General features: G+C 39.3%; 1 pseudogene; it reads right to left on the bottom strand.

Annotated features, from left to right (window-relative positions):
- Positions 1–293: 293 nt before the first annotated feature.
- LOC100581367 lies at positions 294–1,070 on the bottom strand (annotated as a pseudogene).
- Between the last annotated feature and the right edge of the window lie 15,645 nt (positions 1,071–16,715).

The raw sequence follows: 16,715 nt of genomic DNA, 5'->3' as shown, positions 1-16,715 counted from the left end.
ACCTCCTCCCATGTTTGGTTTTAACAGTGGACCCATGGTTTATAAAATATGAGGCAATTAAATGAAGGAAAAAAAAATACTTTCATAAACAAAGCAACTCCATCCATAACCTCTGTTCTTTTTGCCACTCAGTGGGGTAAAATGTCCAATAAAATGTAAAATGCAGTATATGCAATCATGTAATCTAAAAGCTTTTCATGATAACTTATTGCAAATTGCACTTGACAGTTCACCACAACAATGGAAAACTGGCCCCTGGTTGGTTCACACAGTCCTTGAGCCCCAAATTGAAGTCACCAATAAAACGATCTGGATAAAAAGTTTGCCACTGTGCTCAGCCAGCTAGTTCCACCCACTGGGTGTGAGCTGACCCAGGACACCACTTTGTCCTGTTTCTTTGTGGTACTATCATCTTCAGACAGGTAGTCAGGTAGCTCTGTGTTCTGTTCTACCACAGGAAGGTCTTGGAATGGGACCAGCATCTCTTCTCCACTTTCACTTTTCACAACTTACTAAGCTTTCATAACCTTGGTTGATGCTCTCGCTGATGCCAAAGCCTCAGCTTTCAAATCTGAATGGATTCACACCACACCTTTGAACAGCCATTTGAAAAGTAAAGCTAATAACACCTTTAATTTTTAACAAAGCCTCTTCACATAGATTTCTTGAAGACGTATCATCATGGCCGTCTATATGCAAAACCACTGTTTTGGCACGTTTGTTTGTAGTTCCCAGAAAAAACTGAGCTTTCCTTCAATATGAATTCATTTCACTGCAACTATCACCATCTGCCTTATTGGAGGACTGAAGTATGTCATAGATTTCAGAGGCCAGAAGTTTTGTTTCTCCTAGAGTTGCAGTTTTCTGTATAACATTTTGTAGGCTCAACATCAGTTCTCCTTTCATCTTTTCTCTGTTTGCACGGTATTCTCCCAAGTATCAAAGAGCAAGCAAAGCCGAATGGACGACTGGAGGGTTGGGGTGGTCCATAAATAAAATAAGGCCAGGCAGACATCCCTGATCCTGGACAATGGCTCTTCTGTTTAATGGATCTGCTGCTATATCCTGTAACTGGTTAACTACTGATAGAGTATCAGACTCTTCACTCATGGTGGAGGTGGAAGAATTCATCTTCTATGCCATGCACGTGAATGAAATTTTAAATTTGCTCCAGAGCTTTAGGAGTCCAGAGCCTGCCGCACCATCAGGGCCACACCTACGGATGAGGCAGAAACCCAGGCGGCGTGAGCCCCTCGGTTCACAGCCACAGCCTCGGTGATTGCAAACAACCGGACTAACTCAGGGAGCCAAAGAGCAAGGCGCTCTTTGGCGATGGGGAAAGGAGATGCTTGTTTTCAAGTGTTCAATGAGTCAGTGTTGTTTGGGCACTTTTTTTTTTTTTGATATGGAGTCTCACTCTGTCACCCAGGCTGGAGTGCAGTGGCACGATCTCGGCTCACTGCAGCCTCCATCTCCCAGGGCCACTTGATTCTCCTGCCTCCGCCTCCCGAGTAGCAGGGATTACAGGCATGTGCCACCATGCTCCGCTAATTTTTGTATTTTTAGTAGAGATGGGGTTTCTCCGTGTTGGCCAGGCTGGTTTCGAACTCCTGACCTCAAATGATCCACCTGCCTCTGCCTCCCAAAGTGCTGGGATTACAGGTGTGAGCCACTTCGCCCCAACAAGCACCTTTGTTTTTGAGAATGCCAGTTCTATGTCTTTGCTACTCTATCCTGCCCAAGGTTATTGTGGAAGAATGGTGAGACATGGTACCTAGTGAGACATATTGGTAGAGTCTCTTCTGTGAAGGTGAATTCCTCATTCTCCTGATCTTGGTAACCACCAAGGACACTGCTCTACCTCTGCAGAGCCAAGACACACGGTGACTTTATTTGTACATCCAGTGCGCACAGCGACCTCATAATATGGGCACATATCGTTATTGACCCATTCTCAGAAAAAGCAAGGGTCCAGAAAGAGGCAACCATCCCAGCTGTGCCAACTAATAGATAGTACCTGGTGATTGTCCCAAGGCCTCTTCCCTCCTGCTCTCTGTTAACTGTGAGACAGCAGACTGGCAAATAGCTTAGCACTTGCCCAGACCTTTCCCTCATGGTGTATCACTTTGAATCTCTCTCTTAACTATTTTTCAGAAATGCTTCAATATTTCCCATCCTCTGATAAGAATTTATTCTTGTTTTTGATTTGATGATATGAAGGAGACACTAATTGCAACATGAACAAAAGAAATTAGCTTAGAAAGATACCTAAGCAATTGGTTTGGTCATCACTCTGTCTCTATCAGTTCATCAACTTATTATGAAAATAACACATGCTTTTGGTTGGAAATTCAAAATAGCACAAAAAGGTATCCAAAGTAAGTCTTCTTCTCAGCCCAGTCCCTGAGTCCCACTCCCTGTAGATAAATGCCATCGACCATTTCTTATATGCTCTTCCAGAAATTTTCCATGTAAATATATGTCTATAGACATTACTAAGTACCTTCCTTTTGTTTAACTTAATGATATATCTTGAAGATCTGTCCATATCAGCACATGTAGATACACTAAATACAACAATTTATTATATGACCACATCAAAATTTGTTTAGTCAGTCTCCTGTTGATGGACATATGGCTGTTTCCTGGCTTTTGCTTTTCAGACCTCTCTGTGTACAGGTGAAATTAAAATCAGAGGACAAATTGCTACATTTGCTGGCAGGCCTTACAAGATTGGCATGTTGTAAATTTTAATAATATTGTCCAATTGCATTTCAAAGAGAGTGTACCAATTTTTACAACACCTGCATTGCATATGTACTTGTATCCTTACACCCTTAGCCACTGTGAATTTCCATATAACTATTGCCATTATGATAGGCAAAAAAATTGTTTCATGGTCTGAATTTGTATTTGTTTAATTATGAATGAGATTGATATTTTTTTAGTATGCATAAAAATGTATTTTTCTTTCTGAACTCCTCTTTCATACATATCCTTTGCCTATTTTGTGAGGTCATTTATATGTTTCTTGTTGGCCTATACTAATGTTTTATACGTATATAAAAGGGATATAGTACATATACAGTGCAGATGTGGTAAAAATTCATACAACCTCTCTGGAATGCAGTTGGAGATGAAGATGAATGTGTACAAAGTACAGGGGTTTTTTGTTTTGTTTTGTTTTTTGAGACTGAGTCTCGCCCTGTCGCCCAGGCTGGAATGTAATGGTGCAATCTTGGCTCACTGAAACCTCTGCATCCCGGGTTCAAGGGATTCTCCTGCCTCAGCCTCCTAAGTAGCTAGGAATACAGGTGCACGCCACCACACCGGCTAATTTTTTGTATCTTTAGTAGAGACAGGGTTTCACCATGTTGGCCAGGCTGGTCTTGAACTCCTGACCTCATGATCTGCCCGCCTCGGCCTCCCAAAGTGCTGGGATTACAGGCGTGAGCTGCCGCATCTGGCCCAGGTTTTTTGTTTTTTTTTTTAGTTTTTTCTTTTGCCTTTAATTACTGTAGTTTTCCCTGAAAGAAATTTAATATTTTATAGTAAAATTTATTGCTCTACCTCCTTTATTGCTAATATCTGCTTATGTTTTTTTTCTTACTTAGGAAAATATTACTCACTCCAAGATTACTTTACATTTTTTTCATGATGCCTTATAAAAATTTTTTAGTTTTGCATTTTATCTTTAAAGCTTTGGTAGAAATTCAAAATAGCAAATCTAGAATGTACTTTAATGTAAGGAGTGAGACACAGAACTATTTTTTTTCTAAATGACTGAAAACGTCTCAATGCCATCTATTAAATAATCCATCTTTCTTCACTGATTTAAAATGCCACCTTTATCATACAATAGATTCCCTGAAGTGTTTGGACCTACTTAAGATTCTATTCTGTTCCATTGATCTGCCTGCCTATGCAGATATTTTAGAAATGAATACATTTATGTAGCTATAATTTAGCCTATGTGGGTCTATTTCCAGGCTTTAGTTATTTGTATTCTACAGTATGTTTATTTGTCATTGTGTACCTCAGGTTTGACTTCCTCAAGGGTAAAAATTATGGATTCTCTTCCCTCTGTAATTCCCTAAAACATGAGTCACTGCCAAGTTTGGCATTTTGAAAACTGAAATCAAGCCATGTCCTTAGGCAGAACCAGTGGTGGTCTGAGTGGTTTCAGTGAGTGAAGCCCCTGCTCAAAATATTCAACCTCTAAATGTAACATATAAAACACTATGACAGTTTATTCCTTTCATTGAAGGGATGCTTCTTTAAACACTAACATTGTGCATGGTGCTGAGAATAATTGTTCATCATAATTTCTCCTTGGTCTACGTTTTGGTAGAAAGGCAACATGAACTAACATTTAAGATCCATGAAATGTGTTAAGAATAGCACATATTCCATCTCATTTAATATCACAAAACAGCCTACAAAATTGGCATTATTAATCTCACTTTACAGAGGAGGAAACAGGTTTAGAAAAGTAATTTGCCAACTTAGTTAGTGGAAAACTCTGGATTCAAACCTAAGCCTGTTCAATGCCAAATATCATGTTCTTACTCTCCTGTGCTACCTCCCAGAGACAGAGATCCTCAAACAATAATGGAAAATAATTTTCACTTCTTGTCCCAGCCATGCAGTGGCTCCCTTGATCACTGAATGGAGAATAATTTCTAGCTACAACCATGCTTAGCAGGAAACAGGACCATGATAAGTGACTGACATCTGCCACAGAAGTCAAAGGCAGCAGTGGCTATACAGGACACTGTATTTGTCATTATTGCACTACAACACAACATAGGAGACCAAAGGAACATTTTCCAAACTTCACAGTTATGTTTAGGAACAACCCTAAAAATCAGTTGATCGACAGAATTTCACTCCCTAAATAAAGCCTAAGAAGCCAATGTTAAAAATAAATTTTGAGAAATATAGTAAATAAAAGATTTAGTTGTGATATCCAAAGTATACCAGTCTTGCCAACTTGACATGCTAAATATTCAGCCTCTTTTTGTAATAATCAACTTGGCTCTAGTAGTCTTAGGAAGGTACTACCTCAAACCAGTTTTCCCTAGGCAGAAGAGAGAGAAGAAACTCTATTCCATTCTAGAACTATGTATCAAATCAAGTACCTGAACTTTGAATCAAGCTCTACGCAGATCTACCAGTTCTAAGAACTAGGCCCCTGGGTTTGTATGATACTCAATAGTTCCACATCTGGCCCCTCTGGAGTAGCCATTGAGTGGCCACCCAACTCCTACTACTCTTTCCTCTCCCTCAGAGATCTGCAAATTTATCTAAGTTTTCTGCCCACTTCCACAAATTCATATGGCTCAGGGAAGATTAGCCCAACTCCAGCCCCTCATAGTCCAGGTGTAATCCCATGCCCTTTGTCAATAACTGGATTAGCAATGAGACTAATTGCTATTTGCCATTAGCAACGTGATTGGATTCAGAGTCCTGAATTTTGGTAGAGGTCTGCTCTAAGTATAAAAAAAAGTTTTACCTTGCTCCTCTGGAACAGCACCAGGGAACAACCATTACTTTTCATCTGGCCAGTCTCCTTTGCTGATATAAGATCCGGAACTGCTGCAGCACATTCCCACCAGCCATCATTCAGAGGATGGCAGCACCAAAAGGATCACAAGGAATTGAACCTGTAGCCAACATGGACTCAGCCATGATGCCCACAGTAGCGCTGAACTTGCAGTTACTGAAGCAGTGAACAAGTTTAAATTGTAAGCCATTATTGTCCTCCAAATGTTTCCTAACTGACCTCACTCTTACACCTCCACTATGAATCTCCGAGGCAGTCACTCTCTAAACTCTAGACAAGGGCTCCCAAAGTATTTACCTTCTTAAAGGACGCTGTAGGAGTTAAGAGCATAGGCTCAAACCCTGGCCCTGCCACTTATTTTCTGTGTGATCTTGGCAAGTTACCTAAACTCTCCAAGCATGTTCCTTCATCTATAAACTGGAGATAATCGTCACATCTAAGAGTTGTGTGAGGATTGAAGCAACTCATGCCTAGTGCTTAAAATCCAGCCTGGCATGTAAATACTGTCCTGATTATGTGTACTTTTGTAATGCCTGTGCCTGATTTTCCTCTCCCCAACAGTGAATTTTTAAAAGTCTCTATACCAAGTGAGGCACAGGTGCTGGACTGCCATAATTGACAATGGAGCCTTCTACTGGAAGGTTATCCTGGGAACCAATATTCCAGCTCTTATCTCTCTGGGGTGGGAAAGGCAGGGTTCTGAGCCCTGATTGAGGTCCAAAGAAGCCATTAACATAATGTCTGCCATAATACAGTTCCACCCAAAGAGTACGGAAGACCAGACGTATTAATCTTCTACTCAGAGGCAAAGGATGGGAGAACAGGGAACTAGGTGATTGGTGCCATTTCTCTCTTTGTCTCTTTTTTTAACATATCCACACGTAATCCAGTGAAATCACATATGTGGGCTAGTAAGATCTGAAATAGGCTGCACATTTTTGAAAATGGCCCACAGAAGTTTTTCTGTACTAATGCCCTTCAATGACTCCTTTATTCTCTCTGAGGTTCAGTTTTCTCACCTCTATAATGAGGAAGGATGATTACATGAAATAACCTTTGTAAAAATAACATACTATTGGCCAGGCGCAGTGGCTCACACCTGTAACCCCAGCACTTTGGGAGGCCAAAGCAGGCAGATCACCAGAGGTCAAGAGTTCGAGACCAGACTCGCTAACATGGTAAAACCCCGTCTCTACTCAAAATACAAAAATTAGCCAGGCGTGGTGGTGCACACCTATAATCCCAGCTACTCGGGAGGCTGAGGCAGGAGAATCACTTGAACCCGGGAGGCGGAGGTTGCAGTGAGCCGAGATCGCACCATTGCACTCCAGCCTGGGTGACAGAGCGAGACTCTGTCTCAAAAAATAAATAAATAAATAAATAACATACTATTAAGCAGGGACATAGAAAATCCTCAATGTGAGTTACTGAATAAACAAGCTAGTATCATTCTTAATAGGTAACTAAAACTGTGTATACTGGTGAGAGTAAAAATTCATCTAACCCTAGATACATCTATCACCTATCGCTAAGGTAACAGAATAATCAAGAATAAGTTTTATTTTTATTTTATTATTATTTTTTTGAGACAGAGTCTCACTTTGTCGCCCAGGCTGGAGTGCAGTGGCATGGTCTCAGCTCACTACAACCTCTGCCACCTGGGTTTAAGCAATTCTCCTGCCTCAGCCTCCTGAGTAGCTGGGATTACAGGCACCTTCCACTGCTCCCGGCTAATTTTTGTATTTTTTTTTTTTTTTTCAGTAGAGACAGTGGCCAGACTGGTCTCTAACTCTTGAGCTCAAGTGATCAGCCCACTTCAGCCTCCCAAAGTGCTGGGATTACAGGCATGAGCCACCGCGCCCAGCTAAGATTAATTTTTAAACCAACATTGGAACTTAAGACAATTTTATTTAAAATACAGCAAAATGGATATGATCGGTGAATACAGAACTTTAAAATGTCCTGTGAAATACAGAATTTAATTTTGGATAAGTTAATTGCCTGTCTTCCTTTTCATATTTTTAGTTAAGCTTTTGAAAACATTAGTTTTTCATATTATGTATGTCTATTTTCCTAATGAAATTTATCAGATAAATTACTGCTTATGAATCCATGGTTTTGTCTATTTACGTCTTTCAATCAGCTATAGAATAACATTTTAAGTGTATAAAATACAAATTGTCTATCCTAGAAATAAATGCGTAATACTTTGTTTTCTAAACTCTTTTAAGATTTTTCTAATCCTGTTAGGCTTTTAGTAATGTTTCTAATTTCCCAGTTTTCAAAGGATTTTTTGTGAGACACTTTTCTATTTTCTTTAGAGTGGGTTTAAAACAGTTCAGAATATAGCAATCATTGCTGCATTGCATGTATATCACCTTCTCACAACACCATGAATAATATATAAGAACAATGATGATTTTATATCTGATTGCTGGCTCAATGCCATGTTATAAAAAAGAATTGCTTTGTGTGTATTCTAATATTCTTCTATTTTCTCTTGAGAAAATTAGTAGCTTTTGCAGTCTTTTATCCTCAATCAGTTTTACTTGGAATTCTTCATAAATACAAGAGATTAAGGGTCATATATGGAAACATATTCCACCTCAAACATATTGAAATGCGTTTTGTGCATTGCACAACTTCAGGGCGTGACATTGACATGGTCTCCATGGATGCCATTGCAGAGTTATAAATGTGGCATCTCAAACAAATTGATTGAAATTCAATATTCAATCTAACTAGAGTCTGTTAGACTCTGTTCTGTTCTCAACTCAAGAAAAAAAATGTTAGACTTAACTAGGCAAGATTAATTTATTAGAGGTCCCATGTTTAATTTTAAGACATGAAATTATGTTTTAATATGTAATGTTAATTACTCAAGGCTTATTATATAAATTAATTTATTAACATAATTCCTAGATTTTCTAATGTTAAAAAACTCAGAAGATTAATATATACAAGGAATGCCACACAGTGACCATCTCCAGAACATAATCTGCCACTTTCACTCACAGCATCTCTGAGAACCAACACTGTGTAATGCCCTCACAAGTTTCTCTAAGGAAGTTACATTGGGCAAGTTATGCTGCAATAACAAGCAACCCTCGAGATCTCAGCAGTTTGAAACCACAGAGTTTTATATCTGCCTCATGCCATGTGCCCATCATAGGCCTCTGCTCCTCACAGCCTCTCAGGAATCCAACTTGCTTGTGTTTAAACAATCACTGAAGAAGTGGGAGAAAGCTTAATTAATCAAGCAGTAAAGAGTCTTCCTAAAAGTCATAAACATCACTTGTTCTCACACTTCATTGGTCAAAGCAAGCCACATGGCATCACCCAAGTTCATGTGGGCTGGGAAGTACAATTCCTCCATGAGCTGGGGATAACCAGATATATTTGGTGGACAGCTCCTACTCACCTTGTGATAAAGGAAAGAAGTAAGAAAGCAGAAGTTTTAACAATTGGCCCAGAAAATACCCAAACTCTTTTCAATGACATTCATCCTATTTCTTTATAACGCACACCAGGAAGAAGAGGATGAATAGAGTAAAAGTTACCATTTCCCTCACAGTATATTCTACCTGTAAATGTAGGGTTTAAATGATCTTTTCTTCCTCTTTTGTTTCCATGATAAAGCTAAATGTGAACTTGGCTGGATTCAGAACTTGAGTCTATTAGATTAAAATGGATAGCTCCTAATGTTTATTTACAGTCTGTGCCAGATACTATTCATAGTGGCTTATGTGGATCATCACATATAATCTTCATAGCAACTTACATGAAGTAGGTAGATACTATCACCATCCTCATGTTCCAAGTAAAGAAGGTTAAGAAGAACGCAGAACTCATTAGTGAAAGAGGGTAGATTCCATTTCAGGCATGGACTCCACACCCCATACTCTCAATCAACATACAGCAGTGAGTAACACTGATAAAATATTTTATTATATAATGCCATTTGAGCTTGTGTATTTATATAAATGCCAGTGTACGACTGTAATTCTGAGAAAGAGTTTCCAAAACAGCATTCCAGCACATTCCTCCATTTTTTAAAAAAACCACTGGCTTTTCACAAGATTTCATACATTAAATGGAAAAATATGTAAAGAGTGTTTTGGAGCTATTTTATAAACTTTACATGACTCTAAACTAATTAGAGAATTTAAAATTTTACCAAAAACGAGTAAGACTGAAAATTTATGAAGATCACATTGGGATCATGACAATATTCACAGATGCCACATTTATAACTCTGGAATGGCATCCATGGAGACCACGTAAATGTCACCCCCTGAAGTTGTGCAATGCACAATGTGTATGACCATATGCTGAGGCCCTAATGTTTTATGGGAAATCTGCCATCACTTGTATTTCTATTCTGACACTGTGTCTTAATATGCAGTCTTATTTTGATTTTTGTTTCCCAAATAGCTTCAAAATTTTAATACCTTAAGTTCTTCTCCAAATTGAAAGTAGAAAATGTTGTCATACTGATATAATAAGCATTATAAAAACCAGTCTTAAATGAGCCATCTCATGTTGTCATTTCATTTGCTTAAAGAGTCAGTGTCTGGGTCTACATATGTAAATTATATTAACTGAACTGGGGAGCTGCACAAATAGTTGAATTTAAGGAACTATATTTACTCAAGCATACAATAACAGTTAATCAATTCAACTGTTTTAAAACTTCTTAGAAATATGTCACATTACAGACATTATATGTACTGGTATCTATGGGGGGAAATCATAATTATTTTCAAGCATGCAAGAAAGAAACACTACTTCAGTTCATCAACTTCAACAGCTTCCTATTAGAATCTCAGGAAAACTGCTAGATTATTCCTCTCCTTCTACAGGACCCCATTACAGGCCCCACGGGATCTCTCCACTATTGCTATTGTGTCTTAATTTTGTTTTAATCATATTTTCAATCCTCCAATCCACTCCAATGTCAGCAAAGTGCTGTTGATCTTGAGAAGTCCTTTGTTGTAAATCCCACTGAGCCACTTTCTGCAGAGAAGCTCCCCCTTTGAAGACTTGCCCCAGTGGTCTTTGTGTTGGCTGCTTCACTGAAGGAAAAAGCAGCATGCCTTAGGTAAAAATTTTTTGCAGTACCTTTTCAAACAGTATTTGTACACTTTAGTAGTCATCACAGAGTCTCTGCTGACCTAAAAGACTTGCAGCTTTATAAAAGCTGTGGCAGATGCTAAGAATATTCATCAACCCTTTTCTTCTTTTGAAACAGGCCCAAAAATGAATGACTTGTGGGCAAATATTGATTTCTTTTCCCAAAGATCAACTATTAAGCATGAAAGAACACCTAAACACAAAATCGAAAGGTTTACCTTGTCAAACTAGGGCAGAATGTAGACCACCACACTTTCCTACCTGAGGACACAAGGGCCAGGGAACAAATCAGAAATGTAATGTCTGTGGCACTTCCTGTCAGTCTTCTCTGGCAACCAAAGCTGAATAAACGAAGCAACATAAGGCTGTGCTTCTCCAACTTAAACTTTAATGTGAGTATGAATTACCAGGGATCTTATTAAAATACAGATTCTGATTCACTGGGGTCTGGGATAGAGTCTGGTATTCTGCATTTCTGACTAGCGTCCAGGTGATACTGATTCTGCCCATCTAGGGACCTCGCTTTGAGTAGCAAGTGTTTAGGCCACTTACTAGCAGGAACTAAGCACAGTATCCTACAATAGCAAATGTCTTTCCAACAAGAAAGACAAGAGCAAATGCTGATGCCACATCTGCACTGCCTCAGAAAATAAAGAAGGGATGAGGAGCCCCCCAGTGGCACTCTGTGCCCATAAAAAGATCACATCCACATGAGAAGGATTGAGTGAGGCGATGGGGTTGGTGCAAGGAGCTCAGCAATCCCTCTACTGCACGCTGGGGGCACTGGGTTTTGTTTTCACATTACCAGCCTCAGCGAGGTGGAACAGAGGATTACAAAGGGATAATCTAAATGGCAATTGCAAGTGTATTGCTGTGGTCACCAGCACCTTTTCCATCAGTATTTTCCATTTCTCTAAAGCCATATGGAGCAGTTAATCTATTTGGTGATTTCTTAAGAGAAAATGAACAATACATGGTCCCGAGTGGCAAGTGAAGTGAAAGTTAAAAATGATATTTTCTTTTATCCCAAAGACTCCAAAATGTTCACAGATCTTACTATTATCATAAAAATAAATGACAAAAGGGATTTAGTTCAGTTAGAAAGCATCCTGCTATTGGCCATGTGGATAAACTTAAAATAAAACACACTGTCTTCTAGCCTTCAGCAGCTTCTAGCCTTGAGCATTGAGATAAAAGTCCAATATGAAGTTTCCTAATGATTTGAAAAGCTAGCTGTTTTAACAGAGATCATGGGAAAAGAGTTAGAAAAAGAGAGATTTCAAATCCAAAACTAAAAAAAAAAGTAGATGTATGCTTCAATAGATTTGTTCCTTTAGCATATGCTCCATTGATCTTTTGAAATTCTTCCAGGTGAGTTACCTGCTCTGTCCGAAAGGAATCACCATCAAAAAAACAAGAAGTCTTTTTAAACTAACAATTCCCTTTAGTTGAGGCAGAGACTTTGGCCAAATTTACAAAGAAACATTTTTCACTGACTTGCCAAAGATATATATCAAGAGTATAAGTAAAAATGAAAAAGAAATTAGACACAATTGTTTAAAAGCCAGTTATGATAGAACCAAATCTACAGTGGTAGAGATTTGAGCTGGAGCCTGATTAGAAGGAGAACAGCCAAACAGAACCTGGCCTGACTTATAATATCACATCCAAAGCAGGGACAATCTAATTGGTGGGCTGAGTAGGTAACCACCTACATGAAACAAAAGAGCTGTAGCGAATCTTCCTATTTCCCAGTCCAAAAGCATCTTTTGCCTAAAATTCCAAATTAGACACCCTATTCCTATTAATATATCCACAGGAGAAGTAACACCATAAATTCTCTTGAATCCTTAGTATATTTCATTGGTTTGTTATTAGAGCCTCTTTGCATTATCTAGCTGTAGATACATTTTTTAATAGGTTTTGAGTGGAACGACCATCCTGACTAACAAGGTGAAACCCCGTCTCTACTAAAAACACACAAAAAATTATCCGGGCATGGTGGTGGGCGCCTGTAGTCCCAGCTACCCGGGAGGCTAAGGTAGGAGAATGGTGTGAACCCAGGAGGCGGAGCTTGCAGTGAGCCGAGATTACGCCACTGCACTCCAGCCTGGGCAACAGAGCAAGACTCCGTCTCAAAAAAAAAAAAAAAAAAGTTTTGAGGGGAACAAGTGGTGTTTTGTTATATGAATAAGTTCTTTAGTGGGGACTTCTGAGATTTTGGTGCACCCACCACCCCAGCAGTGTACACTGTACCCAATGTGTAGTCTTTTATCCCTTGCCATCCCCCACCCATTCCCCCAAGTCCCCAAAGTCCAATGTATCATTCTTATGCCTTTGAGTCCTAATAGTTTAGCTCCCACATAGGAGTGAGAACATGCAATGTCTCGTTTTCCATTCCTGAGTTACTTCATTTAGAATAATAGTTTCCAATTCCCTCCAGGTTGTTGTGAATACCATTGTTTCATTCCACTGTATGTCTGAGTAGTATTCCATGGTATTATGTATCACATTTTCTTTATCCACTCTTTGATTGATGGGCATTTGGGCTTGTTCTACATTTCTGCAATTGCAAATTGTGCTGCCATAAACATGCGTGTGCAAGTATCTTTTCTGTATAATGACTTCCTTTTCTTTGGGTAGATACCTAGCAGTGGGATTCGCTGGATCAAACGGTAGGTCTACTTTTAGTTTTTAGGAATTGCCACACTGTTTTTCATAGTGGTTGTATTAGTTTACATTCCCACCAACACTGTAACATTGTTTCCTTTTCACTGCATCCTCACCAACATCTATTAATTTTTTATTATGACTAGTCTTGCAGGAGTGAGGTGGTATCACATTGTGGTTTTGATTTGCATTTCCCTGATAATTAGTGATGTTGAGCATTTTCTCATATGTTTGTTGGCCATTTGTATATTTTCTTTTGAGAATTGTCTATTCATGTCTTCTGCCCTCTTTTTGATGGGATTGTTTGTTTTTTACTTGCTGATTTGTTTGACTTCCTTGTATATACTGGATATTAGTTTTTTGTCAGATGTATAGATTGTGAAGATTTTCTCCCACTCTGTGTCTTGTCTGTTAAATCTGCTAATTGTTTCTTTTGCTGTGCAGAAGCTTTTTAGTTTAATTAAGTCCCATCTTTTTATCTTTGTTTCTGTTGCATTTGCTTTTGGCTTCTTGGTCATGAAGTCTTTGCCTAAGCCAATGTCTAGAAGGGTTTTTCTGATGTTATCTTCTAGAATCTTTATGGTTTCAGGTCTTAGATTTAAGCCCTTGATCCATCTTGAGTTGATTTTTGTATAAGGTGAGAGATGAGCATCCAGTTTCATTCTTCCACATGTGGCTTGCCAATTATTCCAGCACCATTTGTTGAATAGGAAGGGTGTCCTTTCCTTGCTTTATGTTTTTGTTTACTTTATTGAAGATCAGTTGACTATATATACTTGGCTTTATTTCTGGGTTCTCTATTGTGTTCCATTGGTCTATGTGCCTATTTTCCTGCCAGTACCATGCTGTTTTGGTGACTATGGCCTTATAGTATAGTTTGAACTCAGGTAATGTGATGCCTCCAGATTTGTTCTTTTTGCTTAGTCTTGCTTTGGCTATGCAAGTTCTTTTTTGGATCCATATGAATTTTAGGATTTTTTTTTTCTAATTCTATGAAGAATGAGAGTGGTATTTTGATGGGAATTGCATTGAATTTGTAGATTGCTTTAGGCAGTATGATCATTTCACAAGCTACTCCTGCTTGCTTTTGGTGTCCATGTGCGTGGAATATCTTTTTCCACCTCTTTACTGTAAGTTTATGTGAGTCCTTATTTGTTAGGTGAATCTCTTGAAGACAGCAGCAACTTGGTTGGTAAATTCTTATACATTTTGCCATTCTGTATCTTTTAAGTGGAGCATTTAGGCCATTTACATTCAATGTTAGTATTGAGATGTGAGGTACTATTCTATTCATCATGTAATTTGTTGTCTGAATACCTTGGATTTTTTTCATTGTGTTATTGTTATATAGGTCCTGTGAGATTTATGCCTTAAGAAGGTTCTATTTTGGTGTATTTGGAGGATTTGTTTCAAGATTTAGAGCTCCTTTTAGCAGTTCCTGTAGTGCTGGCTTCATAGTGGTGAATTCTCTCTGCATTTGTTTGTCTGGAAAAGACTGTATCTTTCCTTCATTCATGAAGCTTAGTTTCGCTGGATACAACATTCTTGGCTGAAATTGTTTTGTTTAATGAAGCTAAAAATAGGACCCCAATCCCTTCTAGCTTGTAGGTTTTTGCTGAGAAATCTGCTGTTAATCTGATAGGTTTTCCTTTATAGGTTGCCTGATGCTTTTGCCTCACAGCTCTTAAGATTCTTTTCTTTGTTTTGACTTTAGATAACCTGATGACTATGCACCTAGGCAATGATCTTTTTGCAATGAATTTCCCAGGTGTTCTTTGAGCTTCTTGTATTTGGATGTCTAGATCTCTAGCAACACAGGGGAACTTTCCTTGATTATTCCCTCAAATACGTTTTCTAAACTTTTAGATTTCTCTTCTTCCTCAGGAACACCAATTATTCTTAGGTTTGCAGGTTTAACATAGTCCCAAACTTCTTGAAGGCTTTGTTCATTTTTTAGAATTCTTTTTTCTTTGTCATTGATGGATTAGGTTAATTCAAAAGCCTTGTCTTCAAGCTCTGAAGTTCTTTCTTCTGCTTGTTCAATTCTATTGCTGAGACTTTCTAGTGCACTTTGCATTTCTCTAAGTGTGTCCTTTTTTTTCCAGAAGTTGTGATTTTTTTTAATGCTATCTTTTTCACTGAAGAATTTTTCATTCATATACTGTATCATGTTTTTCATTTCTTTAAGTTGGACGTTACCTTTCTCTGGTGCCTCCTTGATTAGCTTAATAACCGGCCTAAATTCTTTTTCTGGCAATTGGGAGATTTTGTCTTGGTGTGGATCCATTGCTGGTTAGCTGGCATGATCTTTTAAGGGTGTTCAAGAACCTTGTTTTGTCATATTACCAGGATTGTTTTTCTAGTTTCTTCTCATCTGGGGAGACTATGTCAGGGGGAAGATCTGTGGCTCAAGGGCTGCTGTTCAGATTCTTTTATCCCATGAGGTGCTCCCTTGATGTGGTGTTCTCCCCATTCCCCTAGGAATGAGGCTTCCTAAGAGCCAAACTTCAGCGATTGTTTTCGCTCTTCTGGGTCTAGCCATCTAGTGGAGCTACCAGGCTCCAGGCTGAGAAGTTTCTGCAAAGAGTCCTGTGATGTGATTCATCCTCACATCTTGCAGCCCTGGATACCAGCACCTGCTCTGGTGGAGGTAGCAGGGGAGTGAAGTGGACTCTGTGAGGGTTCTTGGTTGTGTTTTTGTTTCTGTGCTGGTTTTGTGTCAGTTGGCCTCCAGCCAGGAGGTGGCGCTTTCAAGAGCACATCAGCTGTGGTACTATAGGTAGGATGGAAACTTGCCCTAGGGACACCTGGTTAAGTATTCAGATTTCTCAGGCAGTGAGCAATGTCATGGAGCTCCCAAGAGACCTTTGTCTTTCGCTACCAGGGCAAGTAGAGAAAGACCACCAGGTTGGGGCAGGGATAGGTGTGTCTGAGCTCAGCCTCTCCTTGGGCAGGGCTTGCTGTGGCTGCTGTGGAGGATGAAGGTGTGGTTCCCATTCCAATGGAGTTATATTCCCAGGGAGATTACGGCTGCCTCTGCTGAGTCATACAGGTTGCCAGGGAAGTTGGGGAAAGCCAGCAGTCACAGGTCTTACCCAGCTCCCATACAGCCTGCAGTTATAAAGACCGGTCTCATTCCCACCATGCCCCCCACAACTGCACTGAATCTATTTCCAGGTACCTGGTGGCCAGGGCTGAGAACTTGCCTCAGAATACAAGCCTCTCCACTAAGAAAGCAAGCTGACTCACAGGTTTTCGGCATCTCAAGGAGCCCACAGTGGTGATCCAGTTCCTTCAAAGGGTCTGTAGATTCTTTCAGCTTTCCTAATGTGTTCCTGCAGTAGTT

This window comes from Nomascus leucogenys, chromosome 7b (assembly GCF_006542625.1).
Source record: "Nomascus leucogenys isolate Asia chromosome 7b, Asia_NLE_v1, whole genome shotgun sequence".
Lineage (NCBI taxonomy): Eukaryota > Metazoa > Chordata > Mammalia > Primates > Hylobatidae > Nomascus > Nomascus leucogenys.
This window is presented reverse-complemented; position numbering and strand designations above follow the sequence as displayed.